Below are 19081 nucleotides of genomic sequence, written 5' to 3'. Positions count from 1 at the left end.
CTCCACTCCTGGTTTCTAAGAAACCTGGAGGCTCAAGCACATTGTGGAGGAAATAGGATGTGGGTCTTTGTTCATTGCCCATTATGATGAAAAGTGGAAAACAGGTCTCAAGGGAGAGACTTGCCAAACTGTTTTTTACCCATACATCGTACATAGACCATACATACATTTGTTCCATGCACCACAGTCAGGTTTTGTTGAGACAGCACTGCTGCTCTAGAGACCCAAGGTCAGGCAGTTACTCCTGGAAAAATAATGAGGCACAGACACGGCAGTGCTCCACCACCAGATGTCCTTTTATTTAAGTATGTACAGTATGTACAAAGCAAAACAGCAAAGATAGAACTTGCCAGAATCTCTGATCACCAACTCCACCAACATAGCTTCCCGCAGACACTCCACATAACATCTCCCACACAGCAGCTTGTACAGGCTCAAATATATACTGGCACTGGCCAATGGGAAGCAGGGCTACGATCTGGTGACAGTATGACTCATAGTCTTGTGACATGGTATTGCACCCTGTTGCATCAGCCAATCCCATGATGCAACAGGGCTACACTGCATGTATTCAGGCCAAGACATCAGGGTCCAGCCTTGCCCTATCCAGCCTGTAAATTCACATAGGCATATATCACCCTTCCTAATTTCAGGTCAGATAGAGCTTACATTCTGGAATTACATCACTTCACAGTTACATACACATACAGTTACATTTACATGCATTTCATTCCCAGCTTGTTCACCATGCTTGATAGTTTCTAAAGGTTTGGTCATTATATCTGCCACCATTAATTCTGAAGGACAATACTTTAATTCTACCAGTCCTCTCTTCACTGCATCCTTCTCATTGGATACCAACATGTTTTGTTCTGACCTTAACATTGTCTGATGTGGCCATGGTGATGCATGTCTGGCTATCCTCATACACAGTGACTGGCTGTTCACTGTCTAGGCCTAAGTCTTTTACCAATTGCTTGTACCAGACTAACTCTGTTCAGCTAGAGCACCATACTCAGCCTCTGAACTGGAGAGTGAGACATATGCCTATTTCGTGGATTTCCACTCTATTGGGGCACCTGCAAATCTTATTACCATCCCTGATGTGGACTTTCTGGTTTGTACATCAGTACCTCAGTCTGCATCCATGTAGGCAGACAACATAGCTTCACCTGTTGGCTGAATGGTTAAACAATAATCCATAGTCTCCTTTACGTAACACATCACCCTTTTTACTGCTGACCAATGAGCTTGTTTAGGCTGTGAGACATACCTGCTTAATATAGACACATCGGGCCTGAGATGACTGGGTCAGGTACATAAGACTTCCAATTGCAGATTGGTATTGCTCCTTGTCACATTGCGGGCTGTCCTCATAGTCAGCCTTTTGGAATTCTTGCAACATTGTTGTTTTGGCCCCCTTGCATCCATATTGAATTTACATAGGAATTGCTCTATCTTGGCCTTTTGGTGCCAGAGATAGCCCCCTTCTGGTGATTTTTCAATGTATACACCCAGGTACGAGGGTCGCCCAGAAAGTAACGCACCACATTTTTTTTCTTCAACATTTATTGAACACGATGAAACTTACACACAAGAAAGAATGTTTCCTCTACACTCCCTATTTTTCCACGTAATCTCCATCCAGTTCTATGGCCTTCCTCCAGCGAGACACAAGGGCATGTATGCCCTGTCGGTACCACTCCTTGTTCTGGTCATGAAGCCATTTCTGCACTGTGCGAATCACGAAGAGGTGATCACATCACATCAATGAGTATGACACCCTCACAGTCCCAAAACACAGTGATCATGACTTTACCGGCGGAAGCAGTTGCTTTGAATTTTTTCTTCTGTGGAGATTGAGGATGACGCCATTCCATCAACTGTCGTTTTGTTTCGGGCTCAAAATGGTGAACCCAGGTTTCATCACCTGTCACAATCCTGGACAAGAACGCTTCCCCCTCATCTTCAAAATGTTTTAGCAACTCAGAAGAAATGTTTTTTCTGAGAGATTTGTGGTCCACCGTAAGACAGCGCGGAACCCATCGCGCACACACTTTTGAGTAATCAAGAGCACGGATGATTGCATCCACACTTCCTTTGCTGATTGACAGCTTCAGCGCTAACTGCCAGGTCGTTATGCGTTGGTCCTCGCGAATGAGCACATCAGCAAGCTGCGTCTTGTCAGGTGTGACAGCCGTGGATGGCCGCCCCGAACGCTGCAAATCTTGGAGCTCTGCCGAACCGCCTTCTAATGGCCTCACCCTCTGTGCCCAGCGACTAACCGTACTTCTGTCGACTGCAGATTCTCCATAAACTGTACACAAACGTTTGTGAATGTTCCCAACAGTTTCTTTCTCCGCAGTGAGAAATTCAATGACGACACGCTGCTTGTAACTTACATCACTTACAGACGCCATTTCGAAACACTGCTGCAGCTACGCTATCTGTCTGAAGAAACCAAAAATTTGTGTGCGCACTCCTGAAAATTCAAATAATGTATACCTAAAGTTTCGCATTCGTACCATTACTGTAGGCTGAGAAAAAAAATGTGGTGCATTACTTTTTGGGTGACCGTAGTAATTTTGGATCTCTCCTAGATCCTTGAGTTTGAATCTTTTACTCAGTTCATGCACGGCTAGATGTACTTTCCCCTCCTGGCCAAACAACAGAAGGTCATCTACAAAGCACAGGATTGTGATGCGGTGATCATTTGACCTCTTAGATAGATACAGGGATTTGCCCTGGCAGATTTGTACCCCAGTTGTTTCAGAGTGGCATCTAGGCACACATGCCATTCAAAGCCAGCTTGCTTAAGACCATACAAAGCTTTTCTAAATTCCCAGACCGTCCCAGGTGTGTCACTAGTAAAACCTGGAGCTTCAGCCATATACAACGTTTGTTTTAGAGGGGCATTGAGATATGCAGTGTCAAAATCGAGGTGCCACACATAGTTTCCCTGGATTGCTGCCAGGGCTAGACATAGCCGAATGCACTGGTTTCTAAGAATTCTAAGAATCATAATCAGCATTCTATCTGGGAAGACCCTCGAGTGGCCAAACAGGTGTGGTAAATATGTCCATTGGGTGATTGTTTAATTTTAAAGATTCATCGCGAGTCTATGATTCGCTGCTCCTCTGTCACCTGTGTTCTACAAAACACCTTTTTTCTTTGAGAGCCTGGTATTCCCTTTCCATAGGCTCCTGCCATTTTTTCCTTTCAATTTGGGGTAGCTGCAAAACTTCTTCATATGAGGACGGCACATTGACATTGCAGACTGTCTTTTTTTAAATGTTTTATTTATTTATTACAAATACAGGTAAGGAAAATTGGTTAGGACTACATAGGTTACACACAAGGTGGTGGCCATCAATTACAGCATATAATCCAAATGAAATTATTCATCAATACAAAAATTATCATATTAATTAATCTACTAATTAATAGTTTAATTAAACAATCAATATTTTTCCTCTAACCTTATCTAACTCATCATAAAAAGGCTTCAAATTTTTACTTATAGAAACTTCTTACCACTGACCTAATCTCTAAAATAAAATCTTTCTTATCTAATTCCTAATATCTAATATCACATCTAAAAGGAATACCTTCAATTACCATGGTATTACACCAGGGGTGCTCATACTTTTTTGGCTCGAGAGCTACTTTGAAACCCAGCAAGGCCCGGAGATCTACCAGAGTTTTTTTTACAATGTTCGCGCCATCATAACATATAACATTTATGTGTACAATGTATGTTGGTGTACCTTGAGCCCCACTGAGTATAACAGGACTTACTCCTGAGTAGACATGCCTAGGATTAGGCTGTGAGGCTGCAATCCTAGCCACACTTACCTGGGAGTAAGCCCCATTGAGTACAATGGGCCTTACTCCCGGTGTTTCCTCCCAGAGGCACCTGAAGGGGGGGGTCGGCACTCCGCGATCTACTCATTTTGCCTCACAATCTACTGGTAGATCGCGATCCACCTATTGAGCACCCCTGTATTACACACTTCAATGTCTCTTATAACATATTATATATCATTTTCCACATCATTTTCCATATCTATCCAATCATAAAAAGCTTCAAAATTTCACTTATAGACTCTTCTTACCACTAAACTAACATCTAAAATAAAATCTCTTATCTAATTCTTAGTTTCTAATATCACATCTAAAAAAAAATCTCTAATTACAATTCTTTTTTAAAAAATATCCCTTATTTATCTTAATACCACTTAATTTACACAATATTTATATTTCCAATTTTCAATTACATCTATTTTGAGTTATAGTTAAAAAAATTTCTACTTATTATTCAGCCATTTTAACTTTCTGTACTTTGTTCTCTGTCTACAATTCTTTTTTTTTTTTAAATACCCCTTATTTATCTTAATACCACTTAATTTTCACCAAATTTATATTTCAAATTTTCATTTACATCTATTTTGACTTAATATAAATAAAATTTTTTACTTATTGTTCAGCCATTTTAACTTTCTGTCTTAATGCTTGCTTTGTTCTCTGTCTTATCAGTGCTCCTTTTTATTCCTCCCACTGTTTCTTCCACTTCTTTTTCTTTTTCTTCCTGAATCTCTCAATTTTCTTGGCTCCTCTCTGTTTTCTTTCTACTTCTTCATTCTGTTGTTCATTCTGTTTTTGATCCATGAATTCTTCCTCTTCTTGAGACAGCTTGCCCCCTGCACGTTTCCTCTTTTTTCTTCCTTAAGACTCTTAATTGTTATAGTAACAATTATTTCTTCCGTCTCCTGTCTGATTTCAAAATAGTTCATTTCTTTAATTTCACCCTCCTGCGTGCTTATAAGAGAGGAGCTTGTTTGCTTGATTTGTTCAGATAATTTTCTGACCTGTTGTTCCATTTCTCTTCTAAAATCCATCAAAAAATCCCTTAATAAGTTCTGGCTGTTACCAACATCCTTTAGAAATTTTTCCATTTTTGTCAGCATCAAGTCCATCCGCTTGTTATAGGGCTACTTTCCAATTTTTACATCTAAAAAAATTTAAATCAGTATTCCAAATCCAATCAATATCAATGTCAAATCAGTCAAAACATTAAAGAGTCATCCAAATCTTTATCTTGGCTTCCTTCTTCCAAAAAGGGTACATCAATAATCCAAAACAATAACAGAATCAAAATAGGTTAGTATGCCTTTAGATGGGCAGGACAGAGGACAGATTTCAAGCTTGTTGCTGGGAAAGTGAAAGTAAAGGTGTTTTCCTTTTTTCCCTTTTGAGCCGTTGAATATTAATTAGTCATTTCTTTTCCTCTTATTAATAAATTATATTAAATCTCTTCGAATAAATCTCTTCGGCGCATACCATCAAAATAATCTTGTGTTACTCCAGCAGGGGAAATCCAAATTCACTTGTTTCCCCTCTAGGTGGCTACCAACCAACGTAAATAATCTTAAAATTATCTCTTCCTCCTTCTGATGTCTTGATTCTAATTCTCATTAAAGCCTTCTAATAAGCAAGTTTACTCACAGTTTAAAGCTTTTTTCGCTGTTATGTTGTTGTATCTAGGCCATGGGGCCCCCATGGCCTAGAGTTCTCGGCTTTCCGTATCTCCAAAATGGCGACCGGGATAGATGTGATTCAGCACAAAGCAAACGGAGAAAAATTCTTGAAATTGCCTGTTTCAAAGGACTCCCCCGTTCAAGCTATCAGCTCTTCGTACCTTCTTCCTGGCACCGAAGGCTTGCCTTAGTTGTTGAGGCACATGAAAAACACATCTATTTAGCAATTCCCCCCGGAGCCCACGAGGTTCATTGCTACTTCGCCGAGTGTTGGCTCCGCCCCCCCGACATTGCAGACTGTCATGTGGGTTGGCACAAACTTCTGAGGACAGGCGACTCTGGATTTAATATTGTGTGGCACTCAGGACCTGGTTAGAGAGGTAAATGTTACTGAGCCATTGGGGAACAGTGACCATGCTGCAATTAGTTTCACCGTGCATGTCAGGGGAAGAGTGCCAAACAAATCTAACACAAAAACTCTTGACTTCAACGAGTGGACTTCCCTCAAATGGGGAGGCTATTTAGAAGGAGGTTGAAAGGGAAGGTAAAGAGGGCCCAATCTCTCCAGAGTGCGTTGAAGCTGCTTAAAACAACAGTAATAGAAGCCCAGGAGAAGTGGAAACTGCAAAGGAAGAAGGGCTCGACTAAGTCCAGGAGGGTGCCCACATGGCTATCGAGCTAAGTTAGAGAAGCCGTAAAGGGCAAGGAAGCTTCCTTCTGTAAATGGAAGTCTTGCCCTAATTAGGAGAATAAAAAGGAACATAAATAGTGGCAAAAGAAATGTAAGAAGGTGATTCAGGAGGCCAAGAGAGGCTATAAGGAACACATGGCCAGCAACATTAAGGGGAATAATAAAAGCTTCTTTAAATATGTTAGAAGCAGGAAACCCGCCAGAGAAGCGGTTGGCCCTTTGGATGGTGAGGGGGATAAAAGGAGACTTAGAGATGGCAGAGAAATTAAATGAGTTCCTTGCATCTGTCTTCACAGCAGAAGACGTCAGCAGAAGATGGAGGAAAGGAAAAAATCCTCTAAAATGACTTCTTGATGCGTCCACTTGTAGTCAGATTAGGATTCCTCATTGAGGACCACTCCAAACATTCCCTCTTCAGCTTCTCCTGACTTGGCTTGACATTCCCCCATCTTTCCTTCTTCACTCATAGCCAGGCTTTGTTCTGCAATTTTCTTGGTAATATCAAAAAATGCAAAAGCAGACCTTAATTAGCCCATGGCTTTGACTTGTAAGGAGCAGAGGACTAGAGAGGGAAGAAAGTATTGTGAATGTAACTCTTATGGATGTCAGAACCACAGCTCTCCTGTCAGCAGGATCATCAGGCACTGACCTGGGATAGGACTGGATCTGTAGGGTTAATCCAAAAGGAATCAAAGCATGCAGATGTTTCAGAACTTTTCCTCATCAGAATTTTTTTGCTTTTTGGAATGCTGAATTACCTCATTCAAATTCCTATCAAGGAGGCAGTACTGCTTTAGAAATTCCCCATCATTTCATTTGTCTTTCCAAATGCATACAGAGTGTGAAGTTTATGACTTCTTTCAGGTTCAGGTTGAATTCACTGATGTCCTTCCTGCTTCCCTTGGGTTCCGTTTTGGGCACAAGTCAATTGCTATCCCTGCCCCCAGTTGGATTTACACTTTCTGCATGGCAAAGAAACACTGGTGGTCAGATGTGCCATCCAAGTGGCTGGAAATGTTATACATGATGCTGAAGCTTTGGCTTCTGACAGAGTTGGCACCACCAGGGAGGGACAACTCCAGTGGGGCTTGACTCAAGTTGAGTCACCAAGTCACTGCCCCCCACAACTCGATTCGAAAAAGAGTCATAACAGGGGCACTTTCAGAGTCACTGAGTCACTGGTTCACCCTTTAGTGACTCTAAAGGACTCAAGTTGAGTTGCCCCCCCTTATAAATTCTGCCACAGGAAAAATGGGGCTGCTGCTGAGGGATGTGTGTATTGGAGTTCTCTTTACTCACTCCCCTGCTGTCCCTGCCCATCTGTAAACAGGGCAGGAAGGAAGGGAGGGACTGAGAGAGCAGGGACAGAAGCAGCAAGAGGGAGGAGGGTCACACGCAGCAGTTACCAGGACAACCCAATCCTTTGCAGCCTTACTCAGAAGTAGTCCCACTATAGCTGGACATTCAATGAGGCTTCCCCCTCCCAAGTAAGAAAAGCCCATAGAAGCCATGAGGTTCATGATTGCTATGAACTGTCCCCCTGCTTCTCCACCTCCTTTTCCTCCCTCCAGCCAATTGTAAGGCAAGTACACCCTTGCCCTCCCTCAGCCTGCCCTCCCTCAGCCAATGAAGTACACTCCTGTACACTCCTGTGTACTCAAGTACACTCCTGCCCTCCCTCAGCCAATGAAGATATCAGAATGCCCATCCCTTATCCAATGATCATCTGTTCTTTCCTAATCAGAGATGGGAAAAGAGAGCCCAACTCCCCCCTCCCCCCTATTCACTGCAACATTAACCCTTTCCTGTCTCCTGGCTAGAACCTCCCTGCTGCTCACCCCATCAGAATACTGGCCCCATGACGTTTTTCACGCTGCAAAAACAGTAAGCAAGCACACCCAGACAAAGGCAGACTCAAGTCAGCATGCATGGGGACAAGTCAAGGGGGCCCTGACTCAAGTTTTTTTCAGAGTCTTCCATGTGCACCACTCACAAGTTGCCAAGTCACCCAAAATCATACATTTTTGCAACATCAGAATTGAGTTCCCAACTGTGGGCACCACCTCCTCTCTCTCCTTTTGAACTTAGCTGTCATCTGCTCACAGGCACTAACAAAGATAGAACAATGTATGGATAGATTTCTAGATGTGGAATATTATGGGCAGAAGGGAGAAAACACGCTGAGGGATTTGAAAAGAAAATGAGAATGAAAAATCAGGCAGCTGACAACTGTGCTGTGAAGACCATGAATGGTAGAAATGAGAGCTGTCTTTGTGTCTTCACCTGACTCCTCCTTCCACTCCACCCTAGTTCTTCTCCTGCCTGGCTGGCCCTCCTGTTAGGTAGAATGGGCCAGTGGCATCAAATAGTACATTTTGGGTACCAGTGGAAGGATGCAAGTATTTGATATACTGTATTATTAATACCAAGTGGCACTATTTCAGCTTTTCATCTCAGTTCCAGAATTTTGTTTCTTTGTTTTTCACATATTTATACCACCGTTCCTCCAAGGAGCAAGGGAGATGGTGTACATAGTTCCTTCCTTCCTTTTTGTCTTCACAACAACCCTGTGAGGTAGGTGAGGCTGAGAGAGAGTCACCCAGGAAACTTCATGGCTGAGTGGGGATTTGAATCTGGATAAGAACATAAGAACATAAGAACAGCCCCACTGGATCAGGCCATAGGCCCATCTAGTCCAGCTTCCTGTATCTCACAGCGGCCCACCAAATGCCCCAGGGAGCACACCAGATAACAAGAGACCTCATCCTGGTGCCCTCCCTTGCATCTGGCATTCTGACATAACCCATTTCTAAAATCAGGAGGTTGCGCATACACATCAGGGCTTGTACCCCGTAATGGATTTTTCCTCCAGAAACTTGTCCAATCCCCTTTTAAAGGCTTCTAGGCTAGACGCCAGCACCACATCCTGTGGCAAGGAGTTCCACAGACCGACCACACGCTGAGTAAAGAAATATTTTCTTTTGTCTGTCCTAACCCGCCCAACACTCAATTTTAGTGGATGTCCTCTGGTTCTGTTATTATGTGAGAGTGTAAAGAGCATCTCCCTATCCACTCTGTCCATCCCCTGCATAATTTTGTATGTCTCAATCATGTCCCCCCTCAGGCGTCTCTTTTCTAGGCTGAAGAGGCCCAAATGCCGTAGCCTTTCCTCATAAGGAAGGTGCCCCAGCCCCGTAATCATCTTAGTCGCTCTCTTTTGCACCTTTTCCATTTCCACTATGTCTTTTTTGAGATGCGGCGACCAGAACTGGACACAATACTCCAGGTGTGGCCTTACCATTGATTTGTACAATGGCATTATAATACTAGCCATTTTGTTCTCAATACCCTTCCTAATGATCCCAAGCATAGAATTGGCCTTCTTCACTGCCACCGCACATTGAGTCGACACTTTCATCGACCTGTCCACCACCACCCCAAGATCTCTCTCCTGATCTGTCATAGACAGCTCAGAACCCATCAGCCTATATCTAAAGTTTTGATTTTTTGCCCCAATGTGCATGACTTTACACTTACTGACATTGAAGCGCATCTGCCATTTTTCTGCCCATTCTGCCAGTCTGGAGAGATCCTTCTGGAGCTCCTCACAATCACTTCTGGTCTTCACCACTCGGAAAAGTTTGGTGTCGTCTGCAAACTTAGCCACTTCACTGCTCAACCCTGTCTCCAGGTCATTTATGAAGAAGTTGAAAAGCACCGATCCCAGGACAGATCCTTGGGGCACACCGCTTTTCACCTCTCTCCATTGTGAAAATTGCCCATTGACACCCACTCTCTGCTTCCTGGCCTCCAACCAGTTCTCAATCCATGAGAGGACCTGTCCTCTAATTCCCTGACTGTGATGTTTTTTCAGTAGCCTTTGGTGAGGGACCGTGTCAAACGCCTTCTGAAAGTCCAGATATATAATGTCCACGGGTTCTCCCAAATCCACATGCCTATTGACCTTTTCAAAGAATTCTATAAGGTTCGTGAGGCAAGACTTACCCTTCCAGAAGCCATGCTGACTCTCCCTCAGCAAGGCCTGTTCATCTATGTGTTTTGAGATCCTATCTTTGATGAGGCATTCCACCATCTTACCCGGTATGGATGTTAGGCTGACCGGCCTATAGTTTCCTGGGTCCCCCCTCTTTTTCCCTTTTTAAAAATAGACAACTTCCAACTCCAGAACCACTACACCATCCTGGTTCTCAATTGTCAGCTGCAGGTGGACTGGAGCCCAGGTTCAGTGCCTCGGATCTTGAACGCAAAGCCCTATGGATCAGGCACTGTGTCCCTGCTCCCTGGGGCACTGGTGGAGAACTATATGTCATTTCTGCATGATCTTCCCAGCCTGGGAAGTCATAACTCTAGTGGACCATGCCAAGGATGTTCCATCTAGTTGAGTAAACCAGTTCCCACAGGGGCCAACCAGGTTCCTCAAGGAAACCTGCAAGCATAGCAGGAACTCTCCTCCATGATTTCCCTCCAGCAACTAGTATTCAGTGGCATACTGCTTCATTCCATATGTCCACCATGACTAACACTTCTCATTCCCCCATGAATTTGTCTATTTATTAGAACCATCTCTGGTCATCATCACCATACGCTGTAGCAGCAAATTCCATAACTTACAGCTCAATCCTATCACCCACTCTTTGCAGAGTGTATGCAGAGTGTATGGAGGGGTGACAAGAAGGTCAACCACAGGTAAAAATATTTTTTTACTTACCTCTGGGAAGACTTCCTGGCCATCTATGGGTCTTCTCCGGCCCATGCCAGCAATGTAGTTAATGTTAAGTCCAAGGGGAAAAGGAACAGGATAGACAGGGAAAAGGGGAATAACATCCCATGGAAGACACTACTACTGAGATCCACCCCACCTTCTTCTAAACCACCCCTTCTCTTCCCCCTTCCCACCCAGACCTACCCCAAACCTTCCCCTCCCTACATATCATGCCCCTGCTGTTGAATTGTCCCTCAAAACGGCCATGGTGCCAGAGGATTGGAGGATAGCAAATGTCACACTGATTTTTATAAAAGGAAGGAGGGGGGACCCAGAAAACTATAGGCCGGTCAGCCTAGCAGGTACCTTATAAGAGGTAAGATGGTGGAATACCTCATCAAAGATAGAATCTCAAAACACAAAGACCAACAAACCTTGCTGAGGGAGAATCAGCATGGCCTCTGTAAGCATAAGTCTTCCCTCACTAACCTTTTAGAATTCTTTGAAAAGGTCAACAGGCATGCGGATGCAGGAGAACCCATGGGCATTATATATCTGGACTTTCAGAAGGCGTTCGACATGGTCCCCCACCAAAGGCTACTGAAAAAACTCCACAGTCAGGAAGTTAGAGGGCAGGTCCTCTCATTGATTGAGACCTGGTTGAAGAACAAGAAACAGAGAGTCAATGGGCAATTTTCACAGTGGTGAAAAGCCTTGTGCCCCAAGGATCTGTCCTGGGACCAGTGCTCTTCAACCTCTTCATAAATGACCTGGAGACAGGGTTGAGCAGTGAGGTGGCAAAGTTTGCAGACAACACCAAACTTTTCCGAGTGGTGAAGATTAGAAGCGATTGTGAGTAGCTCCAGAAGGATCTCTCCAAACTGGCAGAATGGGCAGCAAAATGGCAGATGTGTTTCAATGTAAGTAAGCGTAAAGTCATGCACATTGGGGCAAAAAAATCAAAACTTCACATATAGGCTAATGGGTTCTGAGCTGTCTGTGACAGATCAGGAGAGATCTGGTGGTGGTGGTGGACAAGTTGATGAAGATGTTGGCCCAATGTGCAGTGAAGAAGGTCAATTCTATGCTTGGGATCATTGAGAACAAAACAGCTAATATTATAATGCCGTTGTACAAATATGTAATGGTAAGGCCTCTCATGCAACACCAGAACCAGGGGACATCCACTAAAATTGAGTGTTGAGAGAGTTAGGACAGACAAAAGAAAGTATTTCTTTACTCAGCGTGTAGTTGGTGTGTGGCACTCCTTGCCACAGATATTGGCACTCCTTGGCACTCCTTGGCACTCCTTGCCACAATACTTACAGATATGGTAAGGCCTGGTCTGGACCAGTTCTGGTCACCACATCTCAAAAAGGAACTAGTGGAAATGTAACAGGTGCAAAAGAGAGCGACTAAGATGATTACGGGGCTGGGGCATCTTCCTTATGAGGAAAGGCTACGGCGTGTTCAGCCTAGAAAAGAGACGCCTGAGGGGGGATATGATTGAGACATACAAAATTATGTAGGGGATGGAACACCAGAACCAGGGGACATCCACTTAAATTGAGTGTTGGGAGAGTTAGAACAGACAAGAGTTCTTTTCTCCTTGCCACATAGATGTGGCAAATAACTCCTTGCCACAAAGATGTGGTGATGGCATCTGGCCTGGACGCCTTTAAAAGGGGATTGGGCAAATTTCTGGAGGAAAAAATCCATTACGGGTTATAAGACATGATGTGTATGTGCAACCTCCTGATTTTAGAAATGGGCTATGTCAGATGCAAGGGAGGGCACCAGGATGCAGGTCGCTTATTATCTGGTGTGCTCCCTGGGGCATTTGGTGGTCCACTGTGAGATACAGGAAGCTGGACTAGATGGGCCTATGGCCTGATCCAGTGGGGCTGTTCTTATGTTCTCATGAATTACTAGGCTAAATGCCCCAGGGAGCACCCAAGACAGCAAGAGACCTGCATCCTGTTGCCCTCCCTTGCATCTGGCATTCTGACATAACCCATTTCTAAAATCAGGAGGTTGCACGTACACATCTTGGTTTGTAACCCATGATGGACTTTGCCTCCAGAATTTTGTCCAATCCCCTTTTAAAGGCATCTAGGCTAGATGCCATCACCAAATCCTGTGGCAAGGAGTGCCACACACCAACTACACGCTGAGTAAAGAAATACTTTCTTTTGTCTGTCCTAACTCTCCCAACACTCAATTTTAGTGGATGTCCCCTGGTTCTGGTGTTGCATGAGAGGGAAAAGAACATTTCTCTATCTGTCCTTCCTGTGCATACTTTTGTACATCTAAGGGTGCAATCCAAACTGCGCCTTGGGCTGACGCAAGTCCCTTGTGCCAGCCCGGGAGGGTCGCAAACATGTTGTAAGGCACTTTTGCCTTAGGAGGAAGCTGCGTCAGCGTATCCAGATGCGCCAATACACAGAGGCTGAATCCAGCCTCCGTGGCAGCTTCCATGCCAAGGCTTGCATTGGCCCAGTAATCATTTTAGTCCCTCTCTTTTGCACCTTTTCCATTTCCACTATGTCCTTTTTGAGTTGTGGTGACCAGAACTGGACGCAATACTCAGGGTGTGTGCCTTACCTTTGATTTGTACAAGGGCATTATAATATTAGCTGTTTTATTCTTGTCGGGGTCCTTACCCTGTACCTGGACCCCTGCCTTACCTCAGGAGAAGGCTCCAGGGCTGGGGAACTGGGCAACAGGAGAGGGGAGAAGCCAGCAAGTCCTACAAAAGCTGGGGGGGCAGTGATGCTGGCGCTGGTCAGAAACTGGGAAGTGGGTGGCTGTGCAACCAACAGCCCTTGCCCAGGACCCAGGCAGAAACATTCCAGTCAGGGAAGCGGTCCCGGGTGCTGTAACCTGCTCTCCCTGAGCCAGTCTGAGGCCTTCCCAGAGCTTCCTTAAAGGACCAGTCAGGCTGAGCAGAGGCCCTGCCCTAAGAGCCTCGCAGCTCCATTAAAGGGCCAGTCAGGCTGAGCGGAGGCCCAGCCCCAAGAGCCTCATTGTGAGTGGATTGGCCAGCTCCCAATTACATTATGCTGACATAATGCTGGTGCAAGCAAGTAGCATAGCAAGCAGTGGGTGGTCCTCCCCATGTGCCAGGCCAGAAGGAGTGCCACGTGAGGCCCAGCCAAGGTGGTGGCTGCACTGCTCCAAGCCCAATTGCTGGCACTGCAGAATGGTTTTAAAGAGAGCAGCTTGGGTCAAGTCAGGAGGGTCAAAGATAGCTGAGAAAGAGTTGTCACCCTTGCTCAGCCTCCTCATGAGCCAGAAGTAATTGGTAGTGGTGTGAACATACTATCACATTGCTGCAAATTACTTCAGTGTCTGCATACCTGGTATACTTCCTTACTTTATATATTGTTCTACAATAGCAATAGATAATACATATGAAGTACTTTGCATCCCAGAAGGCACTATCACCCCAGTACCCCCTCTACAAATGATACAAGCTCATCTTTGGAATAATATTGGGTCATAGTTATTGATTTACACATCCTATCTTTTCACCTTTTCAGTGCCACCCACTGGAACAGAGATCAAGGAAGCCAAATTGCTCTGCTTACCCCAAGCTTTGAGTTAGACTTTGAGACAGACATTGCAATTCAAGCCTGAAGGGTCAACTGCCTGCATCCCCCAGCAGACAGACTTTTAAGATTGGTTCTGGTGCTCTCTCTTCTTCATGCTTACCTTAGGGTGCATGCCAAAATCCCCTTGCTCACTGTCTTACACTTTACCACACTGCAGCCAGAACATTCTAGGGTAGGTAAAAATGCTCCCTACCAACAGCTCCTGGCTTAAAAAAGCAAATAGCTAATCTCAGGCTATCCAAATGGTTGGGTGGGATGGGGTCCATAACTCCCCCAGATGAGGAATACTGGGGACAAGGCTACGCAAAAAGAGACACTGGCTAAGACCTGCTACAGCCAACCTACGCTTCCATGGGGCCAATAGGCTGCCAATGTTCAGGCTTGCCTCCTGCAGGGTGGAATAGAAGCAAAAGACACTCCCATGTCCAGTCTCTCAGCAGTGAGGCAGCATACGAATGAATATATTATTATATATTACTAGAATTAAGTTGCTTCTGCTGTGTTCATTCCTGCTTCATTCTGTTCTGTGTTCTCCTGAATTCCAGTTCAGCTAGGAGATTTATTTTCTTTCTGTGTCATCTGTGCAGACATGCTGAGTACTTTGATAAAGCACTGCCAAGAAGCAATCTTGGTGTGATCATATACACAAAGGCATCAACTATTCTTTTTGTGTGGTGCCCTACACTGATGCCCACAAGCACTCCTATATGTTGCTCAAACATTAATCAAACATCACACAGAACAATCTTGATACAATTGTACATATGATCACATCAACGTTGCTTTGGGAGATATTTTATCAATGCACACAGGCATATGTGTGCAATGCACACATTGCAAAAAAGGATTTAGTAGAGCTGGAAAGGGGCAACAAAAATGATCAAGAGACTGGAGCTCTCAAGGAAAGTTTATGATGTTTGAAGCTTTTCAGTTTAGAAAAAAAAAAATGACTAAGGGGAAACATGTTCTTGCTAATAAGATTATGCATGGCATGGAGAAAAAGAATGGAGAGAAGTTTTACTCCCCCTCTTACAACACTAGAGCCAGGGGTCATTCATGAAACTTATTGGTGGGAGAATGCAGAAGCAAGGCCAACGGACGTGGTTGCCTCAGGCAACAGACTGGCAGGGAATGCCCATTTCCGTCCACCCATTTGTCTCCACTGATCTTCCCCCTCCCATTCCTTGGATTGGAAAAGGAAGAGGAGGACAAAATGGAAGTATGGAGGAAAGGACTAGAGCAGAGTGACAAACTTGTTTCATTCAGTAGCATTCATGATTAGCTGGAAGTGATGTAATTAAGCAGGTCATGACCAAAAATAAGCAGTTTTTCTCATTTAGGAACTAATTAGCTTCAAATGACAGAAAAGAAAATATGTAAATATGCAAGTCATATTTTCAAGTCCTTGGAGTGCTCAGTTATTACACGGGTCACCTGACACCTTAGCACAGCTCAGCAGCTGAATGTGGTGCTGGGAGAATCTGGCCCATGGGCCTTATGTTTGACACCCCTGAACTAGAATCTTGGAGAAGCAGAGGGGGCAGCATTTGGCATTTGGGTATCTTGGGCATGCCCTGTGCAAAAGGACATACTTCTTCACACAGCACATAATCTATGGAGCTCATTGGTACAAGCATAGTGATGCTTAATAGTTTAGATGGCTTTAAAAAAGACCTCTCCAGACTGAAAGCAAAGTCCAAAGTCCAGCTGAAATGTCTGCGTGACTTCCTCTTTGCTGACGATGCAGCTGTCACTACCCACTCTGCCAAAGATCTCCAGCAGCTCATGGATCATTTTAGCAAGGCCTGCCAAGATTTTGGACTGACAATCAGCCTGAAGAAAACACAGGTCATGGTTCAGGATGTGGACTCACCTCCCTGCATTACAATCTCTGCACATGAACTGGAAGTTGTCCATGACTTTGTGTACCTTGGCTCAACGATCTCCGACACTCTTTCTCTCGATACCGAGCTAAACAAGCGCATCGGTAAAGCAGCTACCATGTTTTCCAGACTCACAAAGAGAGTCTGGTCCAACAAGAAGCTGACGGAACATACCAAGATCCAGGTCTACAGAGCTTGCGTCCTGAGTACACTTCTGTACTGCAGCGAGTCATGGACTCTTCGCTCACAACAGGAGAGGAAACTGAACGCTTTCCACATGCGCTGACTCTGACGCATTCTCGGCATCACCTGGCAGGACAAAGTTCCAAACAACACAGTCCTGGAACGTGCTGAAATCCCTAGCATGCATGCACTGCTGAAACAGAGACGCCTGCGTTGGGTCGGTCATGTCGTGAGAATAGATGATGGCCGGATCCCAAAGGATCTCCTCTATGGCTAACTCGTGCAAGGAAAGCGCCCTACAGGTAGACCACAGCTGCGATACAAGGACATCTGCAAGAGGGATCTGAAGGCCTTAGGAGTGGACCTTAACAAGTGGGAAACCCTGGCCTCTGGGCGGCCCGCTTGGAGGCAGGCTGTGCAGCATGGCCTTTCCCAGTTTGAAGAGACACTTGGCCAACAGTCTGAGGCTAAGAGGCAAAGAAGGAAGGTCCATAGCCAGGGAGACAGACCAGGGACAGACTGCACTTGCTCCCAGTGTGGAAGGGATTGTCACTCCCGAATTGGCCTTTTCAGCCACACTAGTCGCTGTTCCAGAACCACCTTTCAGAGTGCGATACCATAGTCTTTCGAGACTGAAGGTTGCCAACAACAACAAAAAAGACAAATTCTTGGAGATTTATTAATAAATTCTTGGAGATTTATCTAATGATGGCTATATGCCACCTCCAGGTCCAGGTGAGGTATGTTGGAGGAAATTAAAAATAGTTTCCTCTTTGGGGGGAAGCAGATTAGCTTAAGCAGCGGACCCCCCACACTTTGGGTATCACCCCAGGGAACCTCCCTTACCCGGCTGACTGCTGAATAAAAAGACAAAGAGACAACGGCTTGTTAGTTGCACAGAAAAGAAGTTGTTTTACTTACAATTCCACAGAATGCGTATTTACAGCATCTGATTAGGATCAGAGGTTCAGCTAACACTTAAAGATAGCAAGGCCCTAGAGCTGCTTCGCCCTGCATGCCTTGTGCTCAAGATGGCCTGGGCATCAGAGCCCTGGTGTGCTCAACTTAACAGGTCAGTGGCCAGAGGACAAGAGGAAGTGCTCAGAGAAGAAGGGAAGGAAAAAGGGTTAGAGCCACACGAATCACAGAGAGAACAGGTAGAGCAGCCAGAATCACTGCCGTTTGACATCATCCTGCTGCCTCTGGACAGCAGATGGAGTTGCACCAACTCCAACAATGAATACTAGCTGCAGCAGAGCAATGAAGGGAGAGAGCTATTCCCTTCATTTCCTGCTTGTGGTCTTCCCTGAGGCATCTGGCTGGACCAGATAGGCTTTTAGCAGGGCTACGTGTCTATGGAGAAGGCAGAAGACAGGAAGAAACTGAAATCCATGAGCATGAGTGCTAAATGACTGTGGCTTAGAGCAGCTAGTCACGGAGCCCACCAGAGGGCAGGTGACACTGAATTTAATATTGTACATAGGACCTGGTTAGAGATGTAAATGTTACGGAGCCGTTGGGGAACAGTGATCGTGTTGTGACCCGTTTCAACCTGCACGTCGGAGGAAGAATACCGGGCAAATCTCTCACAAAAACCCTTGACTGCCGACGAGCGGACTTCCCTCAGATGAGGAGGCTGGTTAGAAGGAGGTTGAAAGGGAAGGTAAAAAGAGTCCAATCTCTCCAGAGTGCATGGAGGCTGCTTAAAACAACAGTAATAGAGGCCCTGCGGAAGTGTATACCGCAAAGGAAGAAGGGCTCCACTAAGTCCAGGAGGGTGCCCGCATGGCTAACCAGCCAACTTGGAGAGGCCGTAAAGGGCAAGGAAGCTTCCTTCCGTAAATGGAGGTCTTGCCCTAATGAAGAGAATAAAAAGGAACATAAACTTTGGCAAAAGAAATGTAAGAAGGTGATACGGAAGGCCAAGCGAGACTATGCTTCTTCAAATATGTTAGAAGCAGGAAACCCGCCAGAGAAGCGGTTGGCCCTCTGGATGGTGAGGGAGGGAAAGGGGAGATAAAAGGAGACTTAGAGATGGCAGAGAAATTAAATGAGTTCTTTGCATCTGTCTTCACGGCAGAAGACCTCGGGCAGATACCGCTGCCTAAACGGCCCCTCCTGACCGAGGAGTTAAGTCAGATAGAGGTTAAAAGAGAAGATGTTTCAGACCTCATTGATAAATTAAAGATCAATAAGTCACCAGGCCCTGATGGCATCCACCCAAGAGTTATTAAGGAATTGAAGAATGAAGTTGCTGATCTCTTGACTAAAAAATGCAACTTGTCCCTCAAAATGGCCACGGTGCCAGAAGATTGGAGGATAGCAAATGTCACACCTATCTTTAAAAAGGGAAAGAGGGGGGACCTGGGAAACTATAGGCCGGTCAGCCTAACATCTATACTGGGTAAGATGGTGGAATGCCTCATCAAAGATAGGATCTCAAAACACAT

At 45.0% G+C, this 19081-nt stretch overlaps 1 protein-coding gene across 1 annotated transcript in view; it reads left to right on the top strand.

Moving 5' to 3' along the window:
* Positions 1 to 19081, top strand: part of LOC136659276 (uncharacterized) — a 54822-nt gene that overhangs the window by 5907 nt on the left and 29834 nt on the right. The window lies entirely within an intron of this gene.

The sequence above is a fragment of the Tiliqua scincoides genome, chromosome 8, assembly GCF_035046505.1.
Source record: "Tiliqua scincoides isolate rTilSci1 chromosome 8, rTilSci1.hap2, whole genome shotgun sequence".
NCBI classification, from domain to species: Eukaryota; Metazoa; Chordata; class Lepidosauria; order Squamata; family Scincidae; genus Tiliqua; species Tiliqua scincoides.
The sequence above is the reverse complement of the archived record's forward strand: the minus strand, read 5'-3'. Positions and strand labels throughout refer to the sequence as shown.